This window comes from Aegilops tauschii, chromosome 4 (assembly GCF_002575655.3).
Source record: "Aegilops tauschii subsp. strangulata cultivar AL8/78 chromosome 4, Aet v6.0, whole genome shotgun sequence".
Classification (NCBI taxonomy): Eukaryota; Viridiplantae; Streptophyta; class Magnoliopsida; order Poales; family Poaceae; genus Aegilops; species Aegilops tauschii.
In genome coordinates, this window is record NC_053038.3 from 276,649,827 (window position 1) to 276,666,833 (window position 17,007).

Genomic DNA, 17,007 nt, shown 5'->3' on the forward strand with positions numbered 1-17,007 from the left:
ATGGGATCAACTGTCAACACACAGAAGTAGTAGGAACTGAACTCGGGCTTGAAACCAACAATCATATAAGTCTACAGATTAGTAACATGTGATCCTGATAGAAGATGAAAAAGCCTAGTTCTTAATCGCCGCAGAAAAGAAGAGGGTGACTCAGATCAGAAGGGCATAGGGTATAAGAAGTAAAAAGAGCCTTACGTTCCCTTCCACAATCAATTCCCTTATATAACTAAAGCATTTCTAGACTCAACTTCAACCAGTTTGGCTTGGTAATCCTACAGGCAGTCAGGCTCTCATACCAAAGCTGTCAGGACCCCGATCCTAAGTCACACCGATCTAGCATGTAACACATCATATCACTTTGCGGCCTCACGCACGGTATTCCCACGGGTGCCACCTTACCTGGCCCGGGACCGTTTCCGCCCTTTGGCTCATGTTTATGATAGTGTCGCTAGCATCCATATGACAAGGAACCTGGGCCGACATGACTAGTCGTGAACCCAAAGTGGCACTAACTTACGGGGACAGGCATACATGACCCAGCCTTGAACGTGTCGGTCATCAGCGTGTGAATCCGTGCTGTAGCAACTGGGCTAACAGGACTCCGGGAACCCGGGCTGTAGCAGGCTAGCATGACTCCGGAAATCACCGCGTGACATTTCCCTGAAGGGACGGACACAGGAATGAAGTGGGACACATGCCGGCCAGTCTAGGTGTTCCTGAGCAGTAGTAACTGGGCTAGCAGGACTCCGGTAAACCGGGCTGTAGCAGACTACCATGGCTCAGTGGAAGCACCAGACTACATTTCCCCATAAGAGAGGCTACCAAGGATAGACAACTAGGTTGTCAGATCCCACACATACCAAGCATTTCAATCATACACACAATATGCTCGATATGTGCAAATACAACATGGCATCACAACAAGACTCTACGACTCAGAGTATTTATTCATTAGGCTCCGAGGAGCCAAGTATTACAAACATGGGTCTCATGACCCAACATACAAAGCATACAAGCAACAAGCACATGCGGAAGCTAAACTTGTCTGAGTACAGACAACTACAAATGAAAAGACTGAGAAGCCTGACTATCTACAAGACCCTGCCGAGGGCACAAGATCATAGCTGAGGTAACAAGCTAAACATTGATGTCCACGCGGAACTACTAGTGAGACTGAAGTCTCTCTGCAAAAACATAAGTTAAGCAAACATGAGTGCAAATGTACCCAGCAAGACTTACATCAAAACTACCTACATATGCATCGGTATCAATAAAGGGGGTGGTGGAGTTTAACTGCAGCAAGCCAGCTTTGACTCAGTGGCTATCCTGAACTACGACTGCAAGTAACTCTTTTGAGGTGGCGCACACGAGTCCACATATTCACCATTCAATACAGCACTATGGATCCGCTCCTGTCTACCTATGAGAACGCCATCCATAGCACTCACGCTTATCTTGCGCATTTTAGAGTATCCACTTTCAGTTGTCTATGAACTGTACAGGCAACCCAGAACTCCTTTACCGCGGATTCGGCTATTCGAATAGATCATTTATAACCCTGCAGGGGTGTACTTCTTCACACACGCTCTCGCCACATACCACCATGTACATGTCGTGTATCTCGGCAACCTTCAAGCGGAAGCCTGGCGAGGGTGTCGGCCGCGACCTGACTAACCACACTAGTCTCTAATCCAGGTTTATCGCCTATTCGGGTTCCATCCGCGAGGAGATCCGGCCGGGGTTTCGCTCACAGCCCCGAACGATGTGTGCAGGGTTTCCGAGACACCAAGCAAGCGCTCGGTACACCGGGCCATGGTGTATCTACCGCATCATAGCCCACCCCTTGGGTCAGCGCTACGCACGGCCTCCAACACATATCCTACAAACACCAGAAACAAGTTGCAACTCCTGGACAGAGATAAATTAAGGCATGGGGCCCATAGTCAGTGAATAAATTCCGGGGTTAATTAAGGCATGGGGCCCATAGTCAGAGAGAGAGGGGGTTAGTTAGCTGGGTCATTAGTGGCTAATGACAGCGCCACGTCGGCTTCGCCGGAGTTCTGTCGGCGGCGACCAAAACGCGGCGGAGGCACACCAGAGCGGCTCGGGTTTCGCCTACAGGCTGTGGTTTGGCGCGCTGAGGGCACCAGGGCATAGCCTTTGCTTGCCCGCATCGTGCGACGGTCAAGCTGGACGCGGGGGTCGCCGGAATCGATGGCGACAACTTCGTTTGCGGCGGTCGTGGTTGGGCGTGCTCGGGAACGACGATGTGGGGGTTTTCGGCTCCTGGGAGGGTGTGGAGTATGGTGCCTCACTCGGCTTCGAGCTCCAGTGGCTGTAGCGACGGCGGTGACATCGCCGGTGGCGTGGAGTTTGCGGGTACGATGGGGTCGGAGCTAGAGCACGCGCGTGGGTGTGGAGATAGGGGGAGGAACAAGAGGTGCTCACGATGGTTTGTATGAAGGAGACGGCGAGCTCAGGGAGGGGCTGGTGACGATGGAAGGTCGCTGGCGATCCCGGGTGGCCGAGGTTGAAGACGGCGATGGCAACGGCGATGCAGGTCGTACAGAGATGCTTGACTCGGCGGAGAGTTTTAGCGTGAGGAGGCAGAGCCTGGGGACTCGTCGGTGAGTAGTCTGGTGGCCGATGGTCACGGTAACAGCATACGGCGGCGACAGGCGCATCCGGTGGTGCTGCGGGAAGGAGCTAGAGGAGAGGGAGAGAGCTCCAGAGTGAGGGGAGAGGCAGAGGGGGCTGCGGGGCACCTGCTGGCACCGACAGGCTCGAGGGGGAGGCCGTGAAGCAGGCAAGGAGGAGCTGGCCTCCTCGGGCACGCGCGCGTCGACACGCCTCTGCCTACTGGCAGAGGTTGAAGACAGCCGCTTTGGCCTGGTGGGCTGGGCCGGCCAATGGGCCGCCAGGTAAGTGGCTGGGCTTCTCTCTCTCTCTTATTTCTGTTTTCTATTTCTGTCTTTGTTTCTGGATTTAGTAAAAATACTAAATCATTTAATAAATTCCTAAAATAAATTGTGGGCACTGTTAGAATTATTTACAACAGCCCAAAACCACCTCCAGAATTATCTAGGCATTTTAATTATTTATAGCAATTAAATGCCCAAACTCAAATACTTTATGAGTTCATTCAAAAATCCAAATTGATCTAGAAAAATGTGCACGATTTTTGTCAGAGGTGCTGGAGCAGTTCAAAAAGGATGAACATTTCTAAAGGGCAATTTGGGTTCAATGAAAAGTTTTAAGTTTGAACCTACTTGAATTCATTTGGTGCTAGGGTTTCAACATCCCCATCTCAAGTTTCTTAGGAATTTAAACATGATGACATGAGGAGCAAGCAAAGTCAAGAGAGGGCTGATCTAGGGCTGTGACATCACCCAAGGGAGGAGCCAGTCGAAGGGAAAGATCAATTTGTTGGTGACCTTTGGAAGGGAAATAAACTTCAGGACTGAGAAGATTGTGTTCGATGTCGTTGAGCTTCCAATGCCATCCAACGGGATCCATGGCTGACCAACTCTGGCCAAGTTCGTGGCGGCGTCCCATTACGTGTATACCACTTTGAAGATGTCGGCCTTGATGCGTCTCCATCGTATCTATAAATTTTGATTGTTTCATGACAATATTCTACAACTTCATATACTTTTGGCAACTTTTTCTATTATTTCTAGGACTAATATATGGATCCAGTGCGAAGTGCTAGTTCTTGTTTGTTGCATGTTTTTTGTTTCACAGAATATCCATATCAAACGGAGTCCAAACACGATAAAAACTTACGGATTTTTTTGGAATATATCTGATTTTTAGGAAAAAATAATCAATGTGAGACGATGCCCGAGGGGCCCACAAGCCGTAGGGGCGCTCCCCCTACCCCAGGCGCACCTGGGAGGCTTGTGGCCACCCCGAAAGGCAGTTTGTGCCCTTCTTTCGCCGCAAGAAAGATAAGATCCGGATAAAAATCATGTTAAAATTTCAGCCCAATCAGAGTTACGGATCTTCGGGAATTTATGAAACAGTGAAAGGCCAAAAAACAAGAGCGTAGAAATCGAAGTAAACACAAAGAGAGATCCAATCTCGGAGGGGCCCCTCTGCCGCCATGGAGGCCATGGACCAGAGGGGAAAGCCCACTCCCGTTTAGGGGGGAGGCCAAGGAAGAAGAAGGAGGGGGCTCTCCCCCCTCTCTCCCGGTGGCTCGGAACGCCGCCGGGGCCACCGCGATCTACACCAACAACTTCGCCGCCGTCATCACCAAATCTCTCCACCTCAATGCAGCGGCGTAACCTCTCTTTTACCCACTGTAATATCTACTTAAACATGGTGCTCAACTCTATATATTATTTCCCTATGATGTATGGCTATCCTATGATGTTTGAGTAGATCCGTTTTGCCCTATGGGTTGATTGATGATCATCATTGGTTTGAGTTGTATGTTTTATTATTGGTGTTGTCCTATGGTGCTCTCTGTGTCGCGCAAGCGTGAGGGATCCCTGCTGTATGGTTTTCAATATGTTCATGGTTCGCTTATGGTGGGTGGTGTGAGTGACAGAAGCACAGACCCGAGTAAGTAGGTTGTTTGCGTATGGTAGTAAAGAGGACTTGATACCTTAATGCTATGGTTGGGTTTTACCTTAATGATCTTTAGTAGTCGTGGATGCTTGCTAGATTTACAATCATAAGTGCATATGATCCAAGTAGAGAAAGTATGTTAGCTTATGCCTCTCCCTCATATAAATTTGCAATAATGATTACAGGTCTAGTTATCGATTGCCTAGTGTCAAATAACTTTCTTGTGACAAAAAGCTCTCTACTAAAACTAACTTAGTTGTTTCTTTATCTTTTTTTGAGCGGAGGTGAGTTGTTTCTTTATCTAAACATCCCCTATCTTTTATTTATGTGTTCTTTATTATCTTGCAAACCTATCCTATCACACCTACAATGTACTCCTAGTTTCATACTTGTTCTAGGTAAAGTGAACGTTAAGCATGCGTAGAGTTGTATCGGTGGTCGATAGAACTTGAGGGAATATTTGTTCTACCTTTAGCTCCTCATTGGGTTCGACACTCTTGCTTATTGAAAAAGTCTACAATTGATCCCCTATACTTGTGGGTTATCATGGCCTTTTTCTGGCACCGTTGCCGGGGAGCAATAGCATGAGGTGAATATTCTTGTGTGTGCTTGTTTTCTTTATCACTAAGTAGATTTTATTTTTTTTTCTAAGTTTTTTTATATCTTAAGTTATGGATATGGAACACGAAATACCAAAAAAATTAGTTGTACTTGCAACTCATGGAGACGGGTAACCTCCTAAAACCCTCGATGCTGGTTAAGTGAAAAATATTAAACACTACTTTGATAATCCTGAGAAAACCCCATTCCAATTATAATGGGAGACACGTTGGATCAACGTGAATACTTTTAGGGATTTTCGCTTGACTCAAAAAGGGAATCTCTTATGGGATCAAATTAATATGTTGCGTTGGTATGCTCGGAATTTACGCTTGAGATACGATTATACTGGTTGCTCTAGGATGAAGGCCCCACACCTTCCCTTTTCATGTAAATTTAGTGATAACAAAACATTGGCTTCATATGCTAATGGTATATATGATTACTATGATCTGGAACAAATAGAAGAATTTGTTGCTTTTAATGGTGCTTATGAAATTGAACCTTTGTTTGAAAAGTGTGAAAATTATGACGATGCTGTTTACACACCTAAAAATTATGCTGTACTTAAATATTACTATGAGAATTATGAATATAATGCTTATATTAATGATTTTATTGAGAAAGTCTCCGCTGTCCAAGAAGAGACTAATATTTTGCAGGAATCTATGGAAGAAGAAATTGCTGAAACTGTGAGCTCATTGGATGAAAAAGATAACGAGGAGAGCGAAGAACAAAAGGAGGAAGAGCGGATTAGCTACCCGTGCCCACCTTCTAATGACAGTAACTCTTTAACTCATACATTGTTTAATTTCCCTTCTTGCTTATCAAAGGATGAATGTTATGATAATTGCTATGATCCCTTCGATTCATTAGAAATATCCCTCTTTGATGAAATTGATGCTTGCTATGCTTGTGGCCATGATGTCAATATGAATTGCGCTTATGGCATGAAATTGTTATAGTTCCTTATGTTAAGAATCAAATTGTTGCTATTGCACCAATACAAGATAGTCCTATTATCTTTTTGAATTCTCCCAACTACACTATATCGGAGAAGTTTGTGCTTATTAAGGATTATATTGATGGGTTGTGTTTTACTACTACACATGATGATTTTGATAGATAAATTATGCATGTGCTTTTTGCTCCTACTTGCAATTATTATGTGAGAGGGACTACATCTACGCCTCTCTATGTTTCAAATACGATGAAATTGCAAGAAACTATTTATACTATGCATTGGCCTTTACTTTGTGTGCATGAATTGTTCTTTTATGACATGCCGATGCATAGGAAGAGAGTTAGACTTCGTTGTTGTATGACATATATTACTTTGTGCTCAATACTAAAATACAATTCATTTATAATTAAAATTGGCTTTGATATACCTTGGGATCCGGGTGGATCCATTACTTGACCACTATATGACTAGCTTAATGGCTTTAAATAAAGCGCTGCTTGGGAGACAATCCGGAAGTTTTAGAGAGTCATTTTATTCTGTTCTGTTCTTTTATAAAAGTTTAAAAACAAAAAATATAGAGAGTAACCTAAAACTTTTGAAAAATAAAAGTGAAAGTGAGAAAGACGAGCATTGTTATAGTGGAGTTAGCCTTTAACCTTGTTCATGCCATGGAAACTTTGTGAACCTTGATTACAGAAACTTTTAAACAAAATAATTATCCCCTTGTACAAATCCATTGTATTATAGAAAATAATGTGCCAATATTTGCCTTTAGGATGATTATACTTCTTGTTTGGTTTGTGTAGTGCAAAAACAAAAACTTTGCGCTGAGTAACAGAATTGATCTGAGATGCTGGAACGTGATAAATTCTTGAATTTTTTACGTAGTACTGATATGAAAATTGGTTATTTTGTCCTAACTTTTCAGAATGTTTGTAGTTAAAGAAGTATGGTCAATGTTTAGATTGCTACAAACTGTTTTTTATAGACATATTCTATTTTTGATGCATTGTTTTGCGTGTTTTGATGAATCTATGGATTGGATCGGTGATATAAGAAATGGTGAAGTTAGAGTAAAGTAGGTATAATGCAAAAATAAAATATGAATGGTTTTGAAACAATACTTAAATTAATGATTTTCTTTATTATACCAACGAATCTCACGAGGGTTTTGATAAGTTCTGTGTGATTGAAGTTTTCAAGTTTTGGGTGAGATAACAATGAATGAAGGAATAAGGAGTGGCAAGAGCCTATGCTTGGGGATGCCCGAAGCACCCCAAGGTAATATTCAAGGACTCCCAAGCAACTAAGATTGGGGATGCCCCGGAAGGCATCCCCTCTTTCTTCTAACGACCATCGGTAATTTTAAGTGGAGCTATATTTTTATTCATCATGTGCTATCCATAAATTCTTGGAGCGTCCTTTGTTTTTTTTCTTTTTATTTTATGCACCATGCGGGTATGAGATACTCCTTGGTTGATATATAGAATGCTTCATGCACTTCACTTATATCTTTTGAGTATGGGTTTATAGAATGCTTCATGTGCTTCACTTATATCTTTTGAAGTTTGGATTGCCTGTTTTTCTACACATAGAAAACCGCAATATTTAGAATACTCTTTTGATTCACTTATATTTATTAGAGAGTGGGCATATATTTTGTAGCAAGAATTAAAATATCATGCTTCACTTATATCTATTTAGAGAGTTAATAGAAATTGGTCATCCACATGGTTAGTCATAAAATCCTACATTAAACGGGTATGATCACTGAATATGATATGTTTGATTCCTTGCAATGGTTTTGCGATATAAAGATGGTGATATTAGAGTCATGCTTGTGTTAAGGTTTGTGAGTCCCGAATCATGCACGCATGGTGAACCATTATGGGATGAAGTCGGAGCATGATTTATTTTTTTGATTGTCTTCCTTATTAGTGGCGGTCGGGGATGAGCGATGGTCTTTTCCTACAAATCTACCCCCCTAGAGGCATGCGTATTAGTACTTTACTTTGATGGATAATAAATTTTTCCTATAAGTATGTGAGTTCTTTATGACTAATGTTGAGTCCATGGATTATACGCACTCTTACCCTTCCACCATTGCTAGCCTCTCTAGTACCGTGCAACTTTCGCCGGTGCATTAAACCCACTATGTACCCTTCCTCAAAACAGCCACCATACCTACCTATTATGGAATTTCCATAGCCATTCCAAGATATATTACCATGTAACTTCCACCGTTCCATTTATCATGACACGCACTATCATTGTCATATTGCTTTGCACGAGAGTAAGATAGCTAGCCTGATGTTTTCATGGCTTGTCCATTTTTTATGTCATTGCTATGCTAGATCATTGCACATCCCGGTACACTTTCGGAGGCATTCATATAGAGTCATATCTTTGTGCTACTATCGGGTTGTAATTCTTGAGTTTAAGTAAACAAAAGTGTGATGATCATCATTATTAGAGCACTGTCCCATGTGAGGAAAGGATGATGGAAGCTATGATTCCCTCACAAGTTGGTCTCTGGACTTAAAAAAAGAGGCCAGAGAATCCCAAATAAAAAAAGAGGCCAAAGAGCACAAACTAAAAAAATGAGAGAAAAAGAGAGAAGGGACAGTGTTACTATCCTTTCCCACACTGGTTCTTCAAAAATAGCACCATATTCTTCATGATAGAGTCTCCTATTTTATCCCTTTCATATACTAGTTGGAATTTGTCATTATAGAACTTGGATCATATATTGCAATGATGGGCTTCCTCAAATTGCCCTAGGTCCTCGTTGAAAGGATCGATACGGTCGACTAGAGGGGGGGGTGAATAGGAGACTACAAATTTTACTCTTTCTTGTCAATTTTAAGGCTTAGCGGATAAAAAGGGTTCACTAGATATGCAACTAGGTGAACACAACCTATATGACAAGCAAGCTCTAAGCTAAATATGCTAGGCAACAAACTAATTAGCAAGCCAACAAGCATACAAGGCTAAGTAAAGTGCGGGAAAGGATTAACCACAAGTGAGACGAGGACGCGGATTTTATCCCCAAGTTCACTCTTCCTTGGGGAAGAGCTACTCTCCGTTTGGAGCGGTGCCGGAGCCAAAGCTTGCGGAACGCCACCGAAGGCTAACCGTAATCTCCTTCGAGTCACCCCCAACGGATGAGCCTCGAATCACTCGGGGTTGGTCTTGAAGGCGACCACCACACCTTTACAAACTTCTCTGGAGCACACCACAAGCAAGGAAGCTTCCGGAGGAACCTCTAACCGCCTAGGAGCCCAAGCTCCAAGAGTAACAAGTCATGGTGGATGAATGTTGCGGGGAACGCGATTTGGTTTGGTCAAAGTGTAGATCGGGTCTTGCTCTCCCAATCCCCAAAGTTTCAACAAGATTGGGTGGAGGGATTGAGAGTAGTGAGCAAAATGGGGTGTAGCAATGGAGGAGCTCAACAAGAAATTAGGGTTAAGGGATGGAGGAGGAAGAGGGGGGCTTATATAGTGTTCTTGGCCGGGAGGGGATTTCTGCCCGTTGGACCCCGTGCGCACGGGCCAAGTCAGCCCCGTGCGCACGGGGTGTCCAGTGAGATTCGAGGTACCCCGTGCGCACGGGCCAAGTCAGCCCCGTGCGCACGGGGTGTCCAGTGAGTTTCGAGGTACCCCGTGCGCACGGGCCAAGTTAGCCCCGTGCGCACGGGGTGTCCAGAAATATTCTGACTACCCCGTGTGCACGGGGGTCAGAGACCCCGTGCACACGGGTTGTCCAGAAGATTTCTGATGAAACATCACAGGACACCACGGCAAAGCACACAAAAAGTGGAATATCTTAGGAGGTGTAGGAGGGCTGGTGTATCTGTCTTGGAGGCATTCCCACATGACACGAATTCCACGAAGACCCCTCTTGATAGTGCTGTTTTACCTACGACTCAAATCAAACCAAAACGAAAAACCTTCGAGTCGCCGGTAACCACGCCTTTGATCTTTTTGGACTGGGGGTCGCACACCTCCATCAATGGACACCTTGGAACCAAAGTCCTGAGATAACTTTAGCAACCAACATTAGTTCCACTAACCACATTGTCATCACACCAAAATATAATCTAAGTGATACTTGCACTTTCAGTCTCCCCCTTTTTGGTGCATTGATGACAATATGGTTAGGACATGTTATATAGGATACAACTTAAGTAAACAGCCATGCGACAATAGTTGATCAAAGGAGCTCCCCCTATATATGTGCAAGGAAAATTGCTTGATTATGCATCAAGCACACACATATGAGGCTCCCCCTAGATCCACATTGTCAAGGCATGCGATCAACATAATAAAACCCAACACGGTGCCTAGATCACATGCAAGTGTGGTGAGCAGAAAACGTGAGACTAACATATAGAAGCTTGATCATACTCCACAAGATATATCAACATAAGCATAGATAAATTCCATAAAGTAGATAGTCTCTCACATAGACTAGGTAGCTCACGACCACACCGTGAAAGCAAGTAAATAAGAGTATCTCAAGCCAAATAAACACAACCAAAACAAACGAGGCCTTGAGATCTCACCCAACTGAAACCAACTGCAAACGCCCCTAATAGAACACTTCTCCCCCTTTGTCATCAAGACAACAAAAAGGGAAAACGCGATGCTAACGAGACTCTAGACAAGAGGAGGTGCGCTCGAAGCATCATCATCATCATCAAAGTGCCATCCCCCCAAGGGAAAAGAACGAGCTGTGGCCATACTGTCGATGTCCTCAGACCCTGGACCAACCTCCTCACCAGCTGCAGCATGCTCAGCCTTCTTCTGACGCCTCACCAGCTTGCCCTTGTTGATCTCCTTAACCTGACGGCGCTGAATGGACTGACACATTTTGAACATGTTGCTCACGGTCTTCAAAAGAGACTTCTTCTCCTCTCTGGTGAAACTGGCATCAGTAGCAACCTGCTTCCCTTTGCTACGCGGAATCCGCACATAGGATGAACATCCCTCAGTGTAGGTAGCACGATCCTCAGGCCTGGGGTTGCGCCCCTTCTTGGGAGGCACATATGGTGGAGGAGCAGCCGGAAGCCAGTTGGCATCACGCTTCGGAAAGGAGGTGCGGTACTTGGCAATGTACCTGGCGGGACAGACAGACTCAATCAAAGCTTGGATGAACGGAGCATAGATGCATGACTTGTTCTCCTGAACACACTGCCTGATCTCAAAGAACATGAAGTCTAGAACATCCACTTTCTTCTTGTCATGAAGGTAGACAAAGATGTCCAACATGGAGCTCCTCAGATTGTGAGAGTCCCCGGTCTTAGGATTAAGCGTGTACCTAAGAATGTGACGCATAGTATCATAGGTTGGCTTCAAATGTTTGATAGAACCGGTGGTGAAGGCCTTGTCTGGCTTGTAAGCAAAAGCAATCTCATCCTTGTCTCTACCTGTCTCACGAACACGGCCATACTCAGGATGCTCCTCAGCAAAGAACTGATATGGAATGATGTCAGAGAACTTGGCCATGGAGGCCTCACACTCATATGTGCCAGACATCCAAGTCATAGTGCGAGCCTCATCACTGTGGAAGTATACGGTGGCAAAGAACTGCATCACAAGATCTTCACTGAACGGATGGTGGAAGGCGACGAACGGGATCAAGCCAAGCCTCCCAAGAGCATTATACACACCGGGATAGGTATGATCATTGTCCCGAAGAGCCTCCACATTGATTTGCTTGTGGGGGGCAAACTTGTTTTTCTTGGTCATGATCAGCTCAGAGAACACACGGTGTTGAAAATCACTCTTGAATCTTGGGTCAACCCCTGCATCAGTGTTTGGCACATAGGGGAAATCCTGCCTGCGAGCCCAAAGCTCTGGCTTGGTCCACTTAGAGAGAGGTAGATTCTTGACATTCCGACCTCCTGGGAGCACATGTTCCTCTCCTTCCTCCTCATCAACATCATCAGTAGAATCATCCTCATCTTCTATCTCTGCATCTGCGGGGTTCTCATAGTGAGCATCTTCCTGCGAATCATACTCCTCTTCTGAATCCTCGGAGGCTTCAATCACTGGCTGCTTGGAGGCGGCACGGCGAACACGGCCCAGCTCAGAGCCCTGACCAATGCTTTCGGACGGCTGACGAGGAGCCAAAGTGAATTCCCTGGAACTTGCCTTGGTGCGCTTGCGACGGAGCTCGGACCTCTTGTCAGCAGAGTCTGAAACACAACAGCAAGAAAACACAACAAACACGAGAGACACAAATAAGTACAAGTGCTCGACAAGCTGCCGAGGAATGGAAGACAGAGAAGAAACAGGACTCGCACCACTGTGTACCCCGTGCACACGGGGGTCTGACCAACGTGGACACGGCGGTCCCGTGCGCACGGTACAAGGCCCGTGGACACGGGGGCCCCGTGCACATGGTACAAGGCCCGTGGACACGGGGTTCGCCCAACGGCAACCACTTCCAGATCGAGATCCGGGAGTGAGTGCGGCGGGGAGAACCGCCACAGTAATGCCCATCTGATTCTAGTCTACCACAAGGGACGACTGGCCTAGACTAGTAGAGGAGGAAACCCTAGACTAATAAGGATCCAAGGAGGAAAAGAAGGACAAGGGGAGGGGGATACCGGATGAGGACCCCATCCCGGGAGATCTCCATGGAGAAGTGAAGTCCCACGGCGCACGGAGGAGCACCGGCGACAAGGAGGCGACGGCGGCGGCCTGGAGGCGATCTGGGGCGTGGAGGGGACGACTGGGTGGGAAAGAACCCAACCCCCCCCCCCATGTCCCACCTCTTCAGGGCCAGAAACCGCAGACCCCGTGCGCACGGGCTAAAGGCCCCGTGCGCACGGAGGCCCGTGCGCACGGTACAAGGGCCGTGGGCACGGGTCCCCGTGCGCACGGTACAAGGGCCGTGGGCACGGGGTATCCAGAGGATTTTGACAGGAAGAAGCTTGTTGGGTTATGGCTGAATGCAAATTCTTACCAAGACCCCAAAGAGCATTCCCGCCTCACTTCTGAACACGTCGCAGAAGAAATCCAACACTACTAGAAAGGAGTATGTGTAGCACTTGCACTGGAAGAGAATCGAGAAACACACACACACACACACACCGAAACACGAACACACGGACAAGAAGAACCACACAAAAAAAGAAAAAAACGATCCAACCTCCAACGAAGGGCGGTGGCCGAAGCCACCATGTTTGAGTTTGTTTGGTATGGCACCGCGAAGATATGAACCTTGGGCCCAAGACCAATATTCATCTTTGAAGCACAAATGCCATCTTCAAATGGCTAATGTGAAAGATTTTGTTCAATTTATGCACTAGTAGGATAAGATAGCTCATTAGTTGAGCTAGCTCCCCCTACTTAGGTGCCAACATCTAAAACAAGATACTAGTAGAGTATGTGTGTGTATGCAAGAACCTCAATCCAAGTTACTTATATCCACGATATTCAGCTCATGCCTTAACTCACGGAATCTTGCTTCATCAAGTGGCTTGGTGAAAATGTCGGCAAGTTGCTTCTCGGTGTTGACATGGAATAAATCAATGTGTCCCTTGGCCACATGATCTCGAATGAAGTGATGACGAATCTCAATATGTTTGGTTTGGCTATGTTGCACTGGATTGTCGGCGATCTTGATTGCACTTTCATTGTCACAAAATAGAGGCACTTTGTCACATTTGACACCATAATCCATCAAAGTTTGCCTCATCCATAATAATTGTGCACAACAACTTCCTGCGGCAATGTACTCGGCCTCGGCGGTTGAAAGGGACACACAATTCTGCTTCTTTGAAGACCAACTTACCAATGACCTACCTAGGAATTGACATGACCCGGAAGTGGACTTGCGGTCTACCTTGTCTCCGGCCCAATCCGAATCCGAATATCCCAATAACTTGAAAGTTGCTCGTTTGGGATACCAAAGGCCCAAGGTTGGGGTATGGACCAAATATCGAAGGATTCTTTTCACTGCCGAAAAATGGCTCTCCTTGGGAGCGGATTGAAATCTTGCACACATACACACACTCAACATAATATCCGGCCTAGATGCACAAAGGTAAAGCAAAGAACCGATCATAGAGCGATATACCTTTTGATCCACATCTTTACCATTGGGATCAAGATTAAGTTGGCCATTTGTGGGCATCGGCGTCTTCATGGGCTTGACATCTTGCATTTTGAACCTCTTGAGCATGTCTTGAATATAAAGTGCTTGGTTGATGAAGGTTCCTCCTCTCAATTGCTTCACTTGAAATCCGAGGAAGAACTTCAACTCTCCCATCATGCTCATAGCAAATTCCTTGGTCATAAGATTCTCAAACTCAATGTTAATAGCATGGTTACTGAAACCAAAAATAATATCATCAACATATATTTGGCACACAAAAAATTATCCTTTTACCCTCTTCGTGAAGAGAGTGGAATCTATTAACCCGATCTGGAACCCCATCTCGCTTAAGAACGCCGTAAGGTGATCATACCAAGCACGAGGTGCTTGTTTAAGTCCATAGAGAGCCTTATGGAGTTCATAAACGTGAGAGGGGTGATCGGGATCTTCGAAACCGGGAGGTTGTTTGACAAACACCAACTCCTTAAGAGGACCATTAAGAAATGCACTCTTCACATCCATTTGATACAATTTAAAATCATGATGTGAAGCATATGCAAGTAAGATAGGAATGGACTCAAGACGGGCAACGACGGCAAAGGTTTCACCGAAGTCCAAACCTTCAACTTGGGTGAACCCTTGTGCCACTAACCTTGCCTTGTTACTAGTGACGTGTCCATGCTCATCTTGTTTGTTCTTAAAGATCCACTTTGTTCCAATGACATTATGATGTTCTTTGGGTCTTTTCACAAGAGTCCATACTTTGTTGCGGGTGAAGTTGTTGAGTTCTTCATGCATGGCATTTACCCAATCCGGGTCGTCAAGTGCATCTTCAACCTTAAGGGGCTCAACACAAGAGACAAACGAGTGATGTTCACAAAAGTTTGCCAAACGTCTACGAGTAGTTACCCCTTTGTTGATGCTTCCATAAATGTTGTCGGTGAGGTGTTGAAGATGCTTTAACTTGGCGGCCGCTTTTTGCACTTTGAGGGTGAGCTCTTCTTCACTTGGTTTTGAACTTGTGGAAGAAGCTTGGCCTGGAGAATGCTTTAGCCTTGGAGACACCCTTCTCTTCACAACCTCTAGTTCTTGATCACTTGGATGTGATGATGTGGAAGACACTTGAGGTTGGGATTGATCTTGATCTTGATCAAGAGCTTGACCTTGGGCCTCAGGGATTGGTTCTTCGCCATTTGGTTGAGCTTGCCCTTGATCTTGCTCGGGAACACGAGGGACTTGATCTTGTTCTTGGATAGGTTCATGATTTCCCATAGCATCTTGACCTTGTGGTGGCGGTGATGACTTCCCTTGTGGAGAATCCACAAGAGGGGCTCTTAATCCTTCTTCTTCTACTTGGACTTGGGGTGTTTCTTGTGGACGAATGTGACCTATCTCCATAGTCCTTATAGCTTGTGAAGGAGCCTCATCACCTACAACACTAGGAACAATTTGCTCCGCACGGGAACCGTTATCTTCATCAAACTCCACATTTACCGTTTCCTCAATACATCCGGTGGATTTGTTGAGAACACGGTAAGCATGAGAGTTTGATGCATATCCAACAAATATGCCCTCATAAGTTTTAGGCGCAAACTTAGCTAAACGGAATTTCTTATTTAGAATGAAACACTTACAACCGAATACTCGAAAGTATATGACGTTAGGCTTTCTCCCGATTAGGAGTTCGTAGGGAGTCTTGTTCTTGAGCTTACGAAGATAAAGCCGGTTTGTAGCATGGCACGCGGTGTTGATGGCTTCGGCCCAAAGCTTGTATGGAGACTTGTACTCGTCAAGCATGGTCCTTGCCATCTCAATGAGAGCCCGGTTCTTCCTTTCCGCAACACCATTTTGTTCGGGAGTGTATGGCGCGGCATATTGATGCTTGATCCCCTCATCGCTCAAGAACTCGTTCATAGTGTAATTTTTGAACTCGGTGCCGTTGTCACTTCGAATTGCCTTGATCTCACAATTATGTTGACGTTGAGCTTCTTTGGCAAAGTTGATGAAGGTGTCTTGAGTTTCATCTTTAGTCTTGAGAAAGAACACCCATGTATATCTTGTATAGTCATCGACAATGACAAGGCAATACCTCCTCCCTCCCAAACTATCATAAGATGGAGGCCCAAAGAGATCCAAGTGAATGAGCTCGAGAGGCCTCAAAGTGGTAATGATAGTCGTCACCTTATGAGCTTTTTCATGAAGTTTTCTGGCAATGCACGCACTACAAGGACGATCTTTGGCAAAAGACACATTGGTTAGTCCAAGGATGTGCTCCCCCTTTAAGAGAGCTTGTAAATTTCTCATGCCAGCGTGTGCTAGCCGACGGTGCCAAAGCCACCCCACGTCGGCCTTGGCCATTAGACATGTTGCAAGATAAGTTTTCTCATTTGAGAAATCAACCACGTAAAGGTTGTCTTCAACATGCCCAACAAAGACCACTTTGAGATTGCTTCTCTTAAAGACGGTCACATGAAATTCACCGAAATGAGAATCATAACCGGCATGTGCCAATTGAACATAGAAAGTAAATTGTAGTGAAGGGATTGAACAAGCATGACATTCTTAAGTGATGCATCACTAGAGATTACCACCTTGCCCAAACCCAATACCTTGCCCTTGCTATTGTCACCAAAAGAGATGTTTGAAGTGGCCTTGAGCGAATCAATGAACTCCACAAGCATCTCCCTCTCTCCGGTCATATGATTGGTGCAACCACTATCGATCACCCATTGTGTTCCACCGGAGGTATAGTCCTACAAGAA